General features: G+C 38.3%; 1 pseudogene; it reads left to right on the top strand.

The window, feature by feature from the left end:
• Positions 1 to 984: 984 nt before the first annotated feature.
• LOC136328786 (M-phase phosphoprotein 6 pseudogene) lies at positions 985 to 1,976 on the top strand (annotated as a pseudogene).
• Positions 1,977 to 13,725: the final 11,749 nt, after the last annotated feature.

Here is a 13,725-nt window from a genome sequence, read left to right as displayed (position 1 = left end):
AAACACCTCTAGTAAAGATACTGAAACAGGAAAATTGTTTTAGATGACATGATTTCAAAGTTTAAGGCTATTAGGCAAAGCTTTACCACAATAGTATTATAACAGCCCAGATGAAGAGTTGGAAGTCACAAAACTTCTTGTTCCCATAGTCAATAGGGAGCCCTGTGTGCATCCCCCAACATCTTTGGACTAGTTTCTCTTCCTGCATTTTCTATTTCTCTATCTATAAATTAATATTTTTTCTCCTCATTTCTTTTTATTTGTGACACAACTTAATTTCCTCCACATGGAATTTTTCTCCTTTAAATGATCATATTATAAAACTAAAAATTCATTCTCTTCTACCTCTCTCTTGCATTATTAAATAATAAATTCTAAGTTCTTAATATTTTAATTGTATAAATGTAAGTTTCTTTAATTTTTTTAAATTCTAGTCAAAATACATATGATCTCCTCCCTAAAGTGTTTCTGGTTGTTCAGTGAAACTAAATTTTTCTTATCACTTTTAATTTCCCTTTCAGTTCATTTCTCTTTAATAAAGCAAATTTGAGGCAAAATTGAATAATGCCATTTGGTGTTTTGAGCCACCCAATTACTTATCTCAGAAGTAATCTCTAATAAAGAATAATTTTATGAGCATCAATAAAAAGTCCATATTAACATAACAGAATTATGTGCTGGCCACATCAGGGGTTTATTAGAACAAATTCTCATCTTTAAAAGTATATATCTCTGTCGGTCCACTTTGTTGCTCTTACCTGAAATATTATTTTTTAAAGTTATAAATAGGAAAAAGAAGAATGTATCATATAGCTCCCTGGTATTGATTTTCTGTGTAAGAGACACCTTTTTATTTTTACAAACACTTCCTTTAATTGTATTACTCTATCATAGACTTGTGCAGATTGATGCTATATGAGGTCCAGAATAAAGGTACTATTCATTAAAAAATAGAAATTTTGGGGGCCCTACTGGAGCGCGGGACCGGACGGGAGCTATCATGGCGGCTGAGCGCAAGTCTAAATTGTCCAAGAACCTGCTGCGCATGAAGTTCATGCAAAGGGGACTAGACTCGGAAACCAAGAAACAACTGGAAGAGGAAGAAAAGAAAATCATTAGTGAAGAGCACTGATACTTGGATTTGCCAGAACTTAAAGAAAAAGAGAGTTTCATAATAGAAGAGCAGCGTTTCCTGTTCTGTGAAGATCTTCTCTATGGAAGAATGTCATTCAGAGGATTTAATCCTGAGGTTGAGAAATTAATGCTTCAGATGAATGCTAAGAACAAAGCAGAAGTTGAAGAAGAAACGGTGGAGCTTGACGTGTCAGATGAAGAAATGGCTAGAAGATATGAGACCTTGGTGGGGACAATTGGAAAAAAGTTTGCCAAGAAAAGAGACCGGGCCAATTATGATGAAGATGAAAATGGAGACATAAAACCAATTAAAGCAAAGAAGATGTTCTTAAAGCCCCAAGACTAAAGTGGATGCCTTAAGATACGGCTCAGGAATACTTTGTGAGAGTTAACGTATTTTGGAATCATTCCACTGGTTTCTCTACACTTGTTAATACTGTGATGTTTATTTGTAAAGATATGTATAGTTCTGGAAACATGCTGTTTCTGAAACAGATGTGTGATGGATGTTATACATCCTTTGCTTAATGCTATTCATCAGGAGTGGGTTTGTAGCCCTTGATCTTCAAATCTACAAAGGTACTTCCTGTACATGTTTGCTTCCTGAAAAGTTCTGACCCCAGATTATTTTAATATATCTCTTCAGTTACTGACCTTAAGTTGACTCATAAATTAATACCAGTGTTTAAATTATCCTTATGTTTATATTTTACTTTAAATTATTAATAATGTCAAGCCAATTCATACATTTTGGACTCAAATGTAATGTGAATTATTTAATATGTAAATTCATCGAAGACAAACTTGTGTTACCAGCCTAAGTATTTGCATGCTCCTAACTCAGTCAGTTTGTGGAATTACAGTTTTTTTTTTGTTTGTTTGTTTGTTTTTGCATTTTTCTGAAGCTGGAAACAGGGAGAGACAGTCAGACAGACTCCCGCATGCGCCCGACCGGGATCCACCCAGCATGCCCACCATGGGGCGACGCTCTGCCCACCAGGGGCTGATGCTCTGCCCATCCTGGGCGTCGCCATGTTGCGACCAGAGCCACTCTAGCGCCTGAGGAAGAGGCCACAGAGCCATCCCCAGCGCCCGGGCCATTTTTGCTCTAATGGAGCCTTGGCTGTGGGAGGGGAAGAGAGAGACAGAGAGGAAGGCGCGGCGGAAGGGTGGAGAAGCAAATGGGCGCTTCTCCTATGTGCCCTGGCCGGGAATCGAACCCGGGTCCTCCACACGCTAGGCCGACACTCTACTGCTGAGCCAACCGGCCAGGGCTACAGTTTTTTGTTTAAAGCTTTTAATTAATAAAAAAAATAATGTTCTGCAATAAAAATAAAAAAATAGAAATTTTAAGGCAATTTTAAAAATCATTTTGCTTCTTCTAATCCTCCATTTGACTTACTGAAATAAGCCATCTTTCCAAAAGTTTGTCTTCTTTCCCCAGTATTTTAAATACTTTTCATCTTAAGAAAAATCAAACATAATAGAAACAAAGCTAGTGGTTATAAATGATGTTTGTTGTTCATATTCAGACTAATATGGTCAATATACTTTTGTGAAATTTACACAATATCTGACATTTTAAATAATATCTCATAAGATTTTTTTGATCACAAAAAATTATTTTCCAACATGCCAAAGTAAAAGTCATGAGCAGATGTGATTTTATTTTCAGGGTGTTTTTGTTCAGGCCTCCATGTCTTAACTGGTTTAGTATATTGGCTTAAGGTTTGACTAAAAAACACAATTTATTTAATTTTTACATTACTACAAAACAACTAACATTAACAGTATGGAATGTTTGGTTTACCACTGTAAGTTATTGCCTTTATTTAATGAGTTGATTTATTTGTATTTGTAATTCTGTTCCCTGGAAAAAAAAAACTATTGTGATGACTTATTCATTTTGTTATTAACATTGCTCTCTGAAGAAACACAGTGTTAGTAGCTGGACCAAGTGGTTCTGAGATACTCCTGACCAATAACTACCTGATAGGTCAAATTCTGCAGCTATGTCTGAGTGCAATCTGCCATAATCTTACCTCTTTTCAAACAGGGCTACATACATACATCAAGTTTTATTAGACTCTCTTTACTTGTTCTAGTCAGATAATTTAACTTGAAAAAAATACATTCCTTTTTTTTCTTATTCTTGATTTATTTATTTATTTATTTATTTTTTATTATTGTAACAGAAAGAAAGACAGAGAAAGGAACAGACAAGGATAGACAGAAAGGAAGGGAGAGAGATGAGAAGCACCATTTTTTTGTTGTGGCACTTAGTTGTTATATGCCAAATATGTTGCTTTTTCATATTTGCCTTGACTGGGGGGCTTCAGCAGAGCAATGACCCCTTTTTCAAGCCAGCAACCCTGGGTTTCAAGCCAGTGACCTTTGCACTCAAGCCAGAGACCATGGGGTCATGTCTATGATCTCACTCTCAAGCCGGCAACCCTGTGCTCAAGCTGGTGAGCCCACACTCAAGCTGGTGACCTTGGGGTTATGAACCTGGGTCCTCTGCATTCAAATCTGACGCTCTATCCACTGTGCCACTGCCTGGTCAAGCGATTCTTGTGTTTGTTTGTTTGTTTATCTTTTAATTCAGAGAGCTTAATAATGTCTTCATCATATTCACGAAGCAGGCTCTTCATAGGAAGCCTCAGGGCCAAGTACAGCAAAAGTTGGAGTGCAGAAAAGGCATACTGGTCTTTTCAGTACAATGTGAATGTCAGAGCTCTGGTGTTTGATTGTATTGATTCTCGTTTGACCAGGTGACTTGTTTGACCACTGGAATGTAAAAGAAAGATTATTTCACCTAGACCCAGGATAAGAGAAACATGGATTAGACCTCAACTTGATATACAACCTAAGGAAGAGTCAGCAGACTTACATAATTAATTAATTGCAAGACAGTGAGATTTTGGGATCACAGTTTGTTGCAATATTACTGTAGCACATTTTGGCCAACATGGCTGTCACCTGTGATGGTACCTGACTTCCAAGCCACAGGCAGCTTTACCTTCTGTGTGCTGTAATCAGAGCTTTAACCACAGCATGCTAGGGAAGTTCCCTAGTACTGAACTACATGACAATAAGTTCACTCAGTCTTATATATTCCTAATATATGTACATCCTATAATTTTAATATTAATATAATGCCTGAACCCAAATGGATGTGGGTAAAAGGAGACAGGAGTTAAACGTCAACTTTTCTATCAATGTATGTACTCTTAATATATAGCGTTTCCCAGTATATTTTCTTCTTGTTTTATTTTTATTTATTTTTTTTTCTGCTCAAGAAGGTTAACTCGGCCTTATCCATGCTTTTGTCCCTTCTTTGTTTCAGTTACTATATTAGAAATCTGAAAAAATAGGTCACTTATGTCACTTATTTATGGAATCTAATGAATAAACTAAACTGACAAATTAGAAACAGAAATATGGATTCATGGAACAGAATGACAGCTGTCAGAGGGAAGAGTGTTAGGAGACTGGAAGACAAAAGGTATAGGGATTAAGCAAACAAAAATTTATATATACACAGTACATAGACATAGACAACAGTGGTGACAGCCAGAGAAAAAGGGGGGTGGGAGAAAGGCAGAGGTGAGCAAATGGAGGCACTAGGGGCCAAAGAGAATTTTTGTGTACGATGGGCACATGATGCAGAGTGCAGATGATGCTTTATCAAGTTGCACACCTGAACCGGTACCTGTGTAAATGAAGAAAGAAATAAAAATGAAAAAGAAAGGGGAAATAAAACAGATGGCAGTGAAAAAGAAGATTTTACACTGCAACCTTTGTAAAGACATGAGGAGAAGAAGGGAAATCAGTCCAGCCTTAGAACAGTCCCTGTTTCTTAGGAGGGAAGAGGAGGGACTAACAGCACTGAACCTAAGAGAGAAGTTAACATGCACAGACCTAAGCAATCGAGTCCCAAGGCCTTTCGAGCAAGAAGAGCACTGAATCTCTTGTGAGGCAGAGCACTTTTGAGACTGTCCAATGCCTTCTCTGTTCTGAGCAGCCCGGTCACTGTGACCGCACTGCACGGACTGGAGGTGACATCAGAAAAGAACTGCCAGCTACAAAACAAGAAGGCATGGGATATTTGACTGGAGGATGTGGAGCACATAAAAATGCTTGTTAGCCTGCATATTACCTTTAACGAAGCAAAACAAATGGACAGGCAGTCTATGAAAGAGCTGGGAACAGTTCCTGAAAAGTTGTGGTTAAGCTAACTATGGTAAAGGCAAACAAATGTACCATGTATTATTGCTAATTTGGGGGTTGGGGGAGTCATCGAATGACTATATTTAGTGTTTTTTATGGCTTAATTATGTTTAACACACAGGCATTTATAAGAGCTTTCATACAAATATTTCCGACCTTTGTGTTAATTATTCTGCATTCTCCTTTACTGTTTTCACTTCCTCAAAAGTAAATTCCCTCACCAGAGAGCTTTTCCAAATCTAAAGGCCCACATTTGAAGAGGTTCTAATAAGTGGGAATATAGTCCTTAACCAGATTCTCCTCATTTGGAATTTATAATAATTATATGAGTTGTTTGAAAGGTACTTTTGTGCTAACCAAGCAGTGAAGTTAATGCAAATAAATTTGGAAGACAAGTAAGCCTGGAAAGGCACCATTATTTTCCCTCATGGACAATCAATAAGTATTTATTGAGAGAGAAAAAAAGAAATCTGAGAAAATTACATCCTGTTTTTTAGCAGCTCCCAGATTAATTGTGGAGAAAAGGATATAAGGATGATATAACATAAAGACCTGAGTATTATATACAAGAAGTTGAAACCTTCTGTGGAATCCCATGAGGAAAGAGTGAAATTAAGGGAAAGTAATGGGGTCTCTTCCCAGCCTTATTACTAAATTATATTAATAGAACTTAAAGCTCAAGAGAAAAATAAAAATAATTTTGATGTTGAAATTTTAATGTCTTGAAACTCTCTCGTCCTCATTAGATATTATAGAGACAACATCAGTATCATATCATTGGTGTCTGGATTCCTGTCAAACGTAAGGCCCCCTCAAAGAAATCCCTCTGTGACCACACTGATTCATGCTGTTTTTCATGACCACCTGAAATTTATTATCATAATTATGGTTACTAGTTGACTCATCATAATGGACCAATCAAATAGCTAAGAGTGCAGGACTACTTTCTCTACTGTGATTCAGTTATATTATAAAAATGAAGGGCCCTGGATGGTTGGCTCAGTGGTAGAGCATCGGCCTGGCATGCAGGAGTCCCGGGTTCGATTCCCGGCCAGGGCACACAGGAGAAGTGCCCATCTGCTTCTCCACCACTCCACCTCTCCTTCCTCTCAGTCTCTCTCTTCTCCTCCTGCAGCCAAGGCTCCATTGTAGCAAAGTTGGCCCAGATACTAAGGATGGCTCCATGGCCTCTGCCTCAAGCACTAGAATGGCCCTGGTTGCAACAGAGCAACACCCCAGATGGGCAGAACATTGCCCCCTGGTGGGCATGCCAGGTGGATCCCAGTCAGGCGCATGCAGGAGTCTGTCTGACTGCCTCCCTGTTTCCAACTTCAGAAAAATACAAAAAAAAAAGATTTTTCTTTGTTCCTTGAAATATTTGTGGATTTTGTCTACATGTGTTTCCAACTTGCATATAACATGTATAATGCCATTTCTAGGGAAATCAAACTGTAGCAAAGAAAGTGTATACAAAACCCCGGGCACATAAAAAAGTGTGACAATTTAGGGACCTTTATGTCCCTATTTTAGGGACATAAATTTTAGAGAAGAGAAGGAGGGAGAGGGGGAGGAAAACTAGATAGAAGGTCATGAAGGACAATCTGACTTTGGGTGATGGGTATGCAACAGAATTGAATGACAAGATAACCTGGACATGTTTTCTTTGAATATGTGTACCCTGATTTGTTGATGTCACCCCATTAAAAGTAATAAAAATGTATTTATTAAAAAAATTTTAGAGAAATTTGTTGTGTTTGAGAAGGAACTTGAAAGTGGCAATAGATGAGATTTTGAGGATGACTGGGATCAGTGTGTGAAGAGTCTTCTTTAATTAATAAAATGAAGAAATAGGGAAAGGAGATTTATAAAATAAAATAGAGTTTATTAAAAAATCTTCAAATGAGGGGAAAGACTGATAGGAGTTCTATTATACAAAGCTGATTATTGGTGATGTTTTGGAAGATGACCTAGAGTCAAGGGATAGTTGTGTTAGAAAAATTTATGAAATAGTTGGGACCAGCTACACCTTGACACTTAAAGTGAAATATGACATTGGGATAGAGACAGACAGTCTCAAGGCTTTGTGTGATGGATTCAGGAACACTTTGAGCCTAACGAGATCAAGTAGATGAAAAAAATAACTAAATAATTAGAGACAATATTGAGATTTCTCTCTGAGTGAGTAGGTGGACAATTATTAATTTTCTTAGGCTCCCAAAACACCATAAAAAAGGCTGGATGTTTTAATCAACAGACATTTATTTTCTCATAGTTCTGGAAGCTGCGAGTTTGACACTAATGTGCCACCAGTTTTGGTTTCCTTTCTGGCTGGAGGTGGCTGCTGTCTTGTTGCTTCCTCTCATAGTCTTCCCTCTGTGCAGAATCACCCCTGGAGTCTATGAGGGTGTTCTACTCTCCCTTCATAGAAGGACATTATTCAGATTCGATTAAGGTGCACCTTAAGAATCTCATTTTTCCCTGGCCGGTTGGCTCAGCGGTAGAGCGTCGGCCTGGCGTGCAGGGGACCCGGGTTCGATTCCCGGCCAGGGCACATAGGAAAAGTGCCCATTTGCTTCTCCACCCCTCTCCCTCCTTCCTCTCTGTTTCTCTCTTCCCCTCCCGCAGCCAAGGCTCCATTGGAGTAAAGATGGCCGGGGCGCTGGGGATGGCTCCTTGGCCTCGCCCTAGGCACTAGAGTGGCTCTGGTCGAGGCAGAGCGACGCCCCGGAGGGGCAGAGCATCACCCCCTAGTGGGCAGAGCGTCGCCCCTTGTGGGCGTGCCGTCTGGATCCCCATCCGGCGCATGCAGGAGTCTGTCTGACTGTCTCTCCCCGTTTCCAGCTTCAGAAAAATACAAAAAAAAAAAAGAATCTCATTTTAACGCAATTACTTTTTTAAAGGCTCTATCTTCAAATATAGTCATATTTTAAGGTGGAGGGGTTTGGGGTTCAACATATGAATTTGGGGAGGTTTAGCCAGTGTAGTTCTGAAGAGACAGTGATGTGGCAATGTAAACCAGGGAGCACAGAAAGAATTCCAATCACCTTTTAAAAAATATTATGATTAAGGACTCTTTCATTATACAAATGAAGATTTTAAATATGTATGGTATGACTGATATGTATAGTTCTAAAGATCAGGAGCACAGAAAAGACTTATAAAAGTCATCAGCTATTGTGCCTTGGATCTATGGGAATAGAAATAAATAGAATAGAGGCCCCTGGTGAACAGCACAGTTAGCCAAAAAGAATAAAAAATAGTGGAATCACAAAAACATGAGTTATGGTTCAGAGTAAGTTCACTGTTTGGCATGATATAGCCATCTGTATGCTAAAAAGGGATTATTAGAAGGATAAAGGCTCATTCTCCACTTTCCAATGGCCCTGCCACTTGTATTTTAACATGTTTAATTCTGAGTACTATAATTTAAGAGGAGCATCCAGTGACTGGAGATTTATTTTAACAATGGCATGAAGAAATATATTTATTTACTCACTTTCACTCAAGCAATATTTATTCAATTTTATTAAACCAATATTTGTGCTACACCATATGCTCAGCTACCATTTATAATAACCCTAGCTTTCTGGAGTTTATAGTGTAATGATAGAAGAGTCAATAATCAGAAAGTCGCATAACTAACTGTGTCATTATATTGTGACAAGGCATATAAATAGGAAATATAAACTATGAAGGCCTATACTAGAGGGATTTATCTTAGATAAGGAGATCAGAGAAAGCTAACCAAAGAAAGGTAAATTAAGCATGTATTTCTTTTGTTGTTTTTTGTTTGTTTGTTTGTTTGTTTTTGTATTTTTCTGAAGTTGGAAATGGGGGAGGCAGTCAGACAGATCCCTCATGCTCTCGACTGGGATCCACCTGGCATGCCCACCAGGGGGCGATGCTCTGCCCATCTGGGGCATCGCTCTGTTGCAACCACAGCCATTCTAGCACCTGAGGCAGAGGCCATGGAACCATCCTCAGTGCCCAGACCAACTTTGCTCTAATGGAGCCTTGGCTGCGGGAGGGGAAGAAAGAGACAGAGAGGAAAGAAAGGGGGAGGGGTGGAGAAGCAGATGGACGCTTCTCCTGTGTGCCCTGGCCGGGAATCAAACCCTGGACTCCTGCACGCCAGGCTAACGCTCTACCATTGAGCCAACCGGCCAGGACCTAAGCATGTATTTCTTGCAGGAATATTTAAGGGAATTAAAATGTTTCACTTCTGAAAGAGCCTTTTCCAAGATACATATTTTGTCTTTAAATAATTGACAAATAAATATCAATATTATTTATATAACTCCAGTCTTCTCTCCTTTAAAGAAACAGTAAAGTATAATTGACATACAATATTATTTAAGTTTCAGATGAACAACACATTGAGTCTGCACTTTACAGTATGATCACCATAGTGAATCTAATAACCATCTGTCACCATGCAAAGTTACTATAGAATCATGGACTGAACTTCATGTGCTGTACATTACATTCTTATGGCTTATTTATTTATAACTGGACTTTTGTACCTCTTACTCACCTTTGCTTTTCACACATGCCCCCACCTCTAGTCTCTCGGGCAAGCGTAAGTTTTTTCTTTGTATATGTGAATCTGTTTCTGTTTTATTTGTTCATTTGTTTTGTGTGTGTGTGTGTTGATTTAGATTTCATATATAAGTGAACTTATACAGTATTTGGTTTTCTCAATATGATTTATTTAATTTAGCTTAATATATTCCAGGTCCATCCATGTTATCACAAATGGTAAAGTCCATCCAGACTTTGGTTATTGAAAATAATGCTGCAGTGAACATAGGGATGGGTATAACTTTCAAGTTGGTGTTTTTATTTTTTGGAGGGTAAATACCAAGAAGTAGAATTGCTGGATTGTATGGTAGTTTGTTTTTAATTTTTTGAAGAACTTTACTGAAATAAAAATCTCTTTAATAAATGGTGTTGGAAAAACTGGATAGATACATACCAAAAAAAAGAAAAAAGAAAAAATAAAGATGGAATTAAACCATTCTCTTAGGCCATTTACAAAAATAAACCTAAATGGATTAAAGAATTAGATGTAAAACCTAAAACCATAAAACTTCTAGAGAAACACATAGGCAGTGAATATTTTAACATTGGTCTTAACAATATAGTTTCTGGATTTGTCTCCCTGGGAGTGGTAACAAAAGCTAAAATAAACAAATGGGACTATATGAAACTAAAAAAGCTTTTGCACCATGAGGAAACCATAAATAGAATAAAAAAAGAACCTACTAAATGGGAGAAGATATTTCAAATAATATATTTGATAATGGTCCAGTATACATAATATATAAAAAACTCATGTACTCAACATCAAAAGACAATCAAGCAGAATAGACAGCCTCATAGAGAGTGTGAGCAGGCTGACAGCTATGGGTGTGGCAGTGGAGGAATTGAGAAGAAAAAAAAGTGAGAAAAAACTCACAGACACGGACAACAGTGTGGTGATTGCTAGGGAGAGAGGGGGTGATGGAGGGTATACAGGGATAAATGGTGATGGTGGAGACTTGACTTGGAGTGGTGAACACACAATAAGATGATGTAATATAGAGTTGTACTCCTGAAACCTGTATAAATTTTTTAACTAGTGTCATCCCAACATATTTAAAAAAAGAAAATCATATAATATGTGTAATATATATGTAATATAATATTTACCTATATATATACATATACATATATCCTTGTCAGAGTGTTCACCCAATACAAGAAACTGAAATGAATAGACATCAGCAAGAATCAGATATCGGATATCACTCCAGTTGCCTCCTAGGGTCTGAAATCGCTCATTTCCATTGATCTATGGGAAAAAGTTCACTGAGATTGCCAAGGGACCATCTGACTGTCTGTTTTATTTATACATAAACTTTTTAAAAGGGCAGAAGACCAGAATGGATATTTATCCAAAGAAAACATACAGATGGCCAACAGAAATATAAAAAGACACTCAACATCACTAATCATCAGGTAATGCAAATCAAAACCACAATGAGGTATCACCTCACACCTGTCAGAATGGCTATTACTAAAATGTCAGCAGAGAACAAGCTTTGGTGAGGATGTGGAGAAAAATGAACCCTCACCCACTTTTGGTAGGATGTAAATTGATGCAGCCATGTGGAAAACAGTATGGAGGTTTCTCCTTCTTTAATTCTTTGTTTCTCTATATGTTGGCAACCTTGCAGGACCTTTGTTTTATACAGTGGAAATAGATAATTCTGTCTGGAGTAATTTGAGTATCATAGAAGATCTTGACATGTAAAATACTGTTCCTATCATTGCTTAAAGACCAATTTGTGCTGGCTCTGGCAAGTGGCTCAATGGATAAAGCCCTCTTCCAGTGCACTGAGGTTGCAGGGTCAATCCCTGATCGGGGCATACACAAGAACAATGAGTGCACAACTACCGTAAATGCAAAACTAAGTGGAATGATGAGCTGATGCTTCTCTCTCTCTCTAGCTCTCCTTCCTTCCTATCCCTCTTCTTCTCTCCGTCTCTCTCTCTCTTTCTCTCTGTCCCTGCCACCATTCTCAAATCAATAGAATTTTTAAAAAAATCTGTACTTTTCTTACTTCCACAAAATGTCTCTAAGATACTGTGCCTGTGGGGACGGGATGGTTGAAAGACTGCAAAAGAAGAGTTAGTACCATCAGAAGTGCCTTGAATATAGCACAACGTTTTTCAGTAACAAAGCAGGTATCTGTCTTGTCCAGGTTAAATAAAACATCAATTGTCCCAGTGAAATATGCTTAAAGTTACAGTTTATTTATGGGCATGCACAGCAATTGCTGTCACCAATATAAATACAATATATTTTCGTTAGAAAGAGACCACATATCAAAAAGCGTCCTGAGAGCAACCTGATAAACAAGGCCACTGTGGGAGAAATATGTTAAAAAGTTTGCGATGGATTAATGGAAGCAGCAAAATTTGTTTCTGGCAAAAGAAAAAGGCACAGTGCAGGAAGGGAAAAATGAGAGCGAATAAATTGTTCTGTGCATGTGAAGGCACACTTCCTGTAACTCATTGTACTTTGCACTTGTGGTTGAGGCTCTTGAGGAAGCTTGGTCAGGGTGAAAAATTTGTTTGATTTGACAAATATATCCAGTAAACTGAGAAATAAAATACAAAGCAATATTTAACAATAACGATAAAAATTTTTTAAATGCTCTTTCCCCTTGTACTGATTATACTACATTTGAGATACAGAAAACTGATAGTAATGTTGGTTAAAGTTTATGTAAGGTAAGGTTGAGTTTCCTTTGTTATTTTCAACTATCCCGAAGGCCTAAGTGTGGTAACGAATGACTCAAACCTGAGAATAAAGAGATAGACTACTAATTTATGATTGGTACAGATCTCTCTACATATCTCCAAAAGTGGTTTTGTAGATTTTGTCACCAGGGAAATGAAAAATGAACTGGGATCCTGACCAGCTGGTGGTGCAGTAGATAGAGCATCAGCCTGTAATGCGAGGATGCAGGCTCAAAACCCCAAGGTCACTGACTTCAACACGAGCTTATCTGGCTTCAGCACAGGCTTACTAGCTTGAGCACAGGGTTGCTCGCTTGAGCATGGGTTCATAGACATGACCCCATGGTGGCTGGCTTGAGCCAAGGTCTCTAGCTTGTACCCAAGGTCGCTGGCTTGGCTGTAGCCCCTGGGTTAAGGCATAGATGAAAAAGTAATTAATGAACAACTAATGTGCCACAATAAAGAGTTGATGCTTCTCATCTCTCTCCATTTCTGTCTGTCTGTCTCTACCTGTCCCTCTCTCTGTCTCTCTCCCTGAAATAAATAGATAAATAAATAAATAAACAAACAAAGTGAACTGGGAGAGGATAAAGCTGCTTTATGAGAGAATGTTTGGGAAAGCAAATTATGTGGCTTTCAGTTTCTTGTTTAGGTGCTTATGTCTGTCCATGAAGTTCCAGGATGAATGGAAGTTGGTAGGGTGATCAACTAGACCCAGCAGCCTGGGATATTTTCAGTTTTAGGACTCTCAGTCTCACATCCTGAGAACCTCTTCAGTCCAGGATACATTTGGTCAGTTGGGAATTTTAGAAATAAGAGAGATTATCATCTTGTTTGTAGCTGGGGTTAGCTAAGTATCAGAACAAGCAGATAGTCCCTGGGTACCACTAGCTATAAACTCTAGTGGGAATGATGTGTTGCTTATTGATTTTGCCAAAGGGCTAAGTTTCCCACAGGATCCAGGCTTCATGTGAGGGGAATTCCTTAATCCTTGTTGTTTATACAACTGTAGAAAATAGGTGATGGGAAAGGTGGCGTGACTTCCATCACCTCTTCCATCAAGTACCACCTAAC

Source organism: Saccopteryx bilineata, chromosome 3 (assembly GCF_036850765.1).
Source record: "Saccopteryx bilineata isolate mSacBil1 chromosome 3, mSacBil1_pri_phased_curated, whole genome shotgun sequence".
Taxonomy (NCBI): Eukaryota; Metazoa; Chordata; class Mammalia; order Chiroptera; family Emballonuridae; genus Saccopteryx; species Saccopteryx bilineata.
The sequence above is the reverse complement of the archived record's forward strand: the minus strand, read 5'-3'. Positions and strand labels throughout refer to the sequence as shown.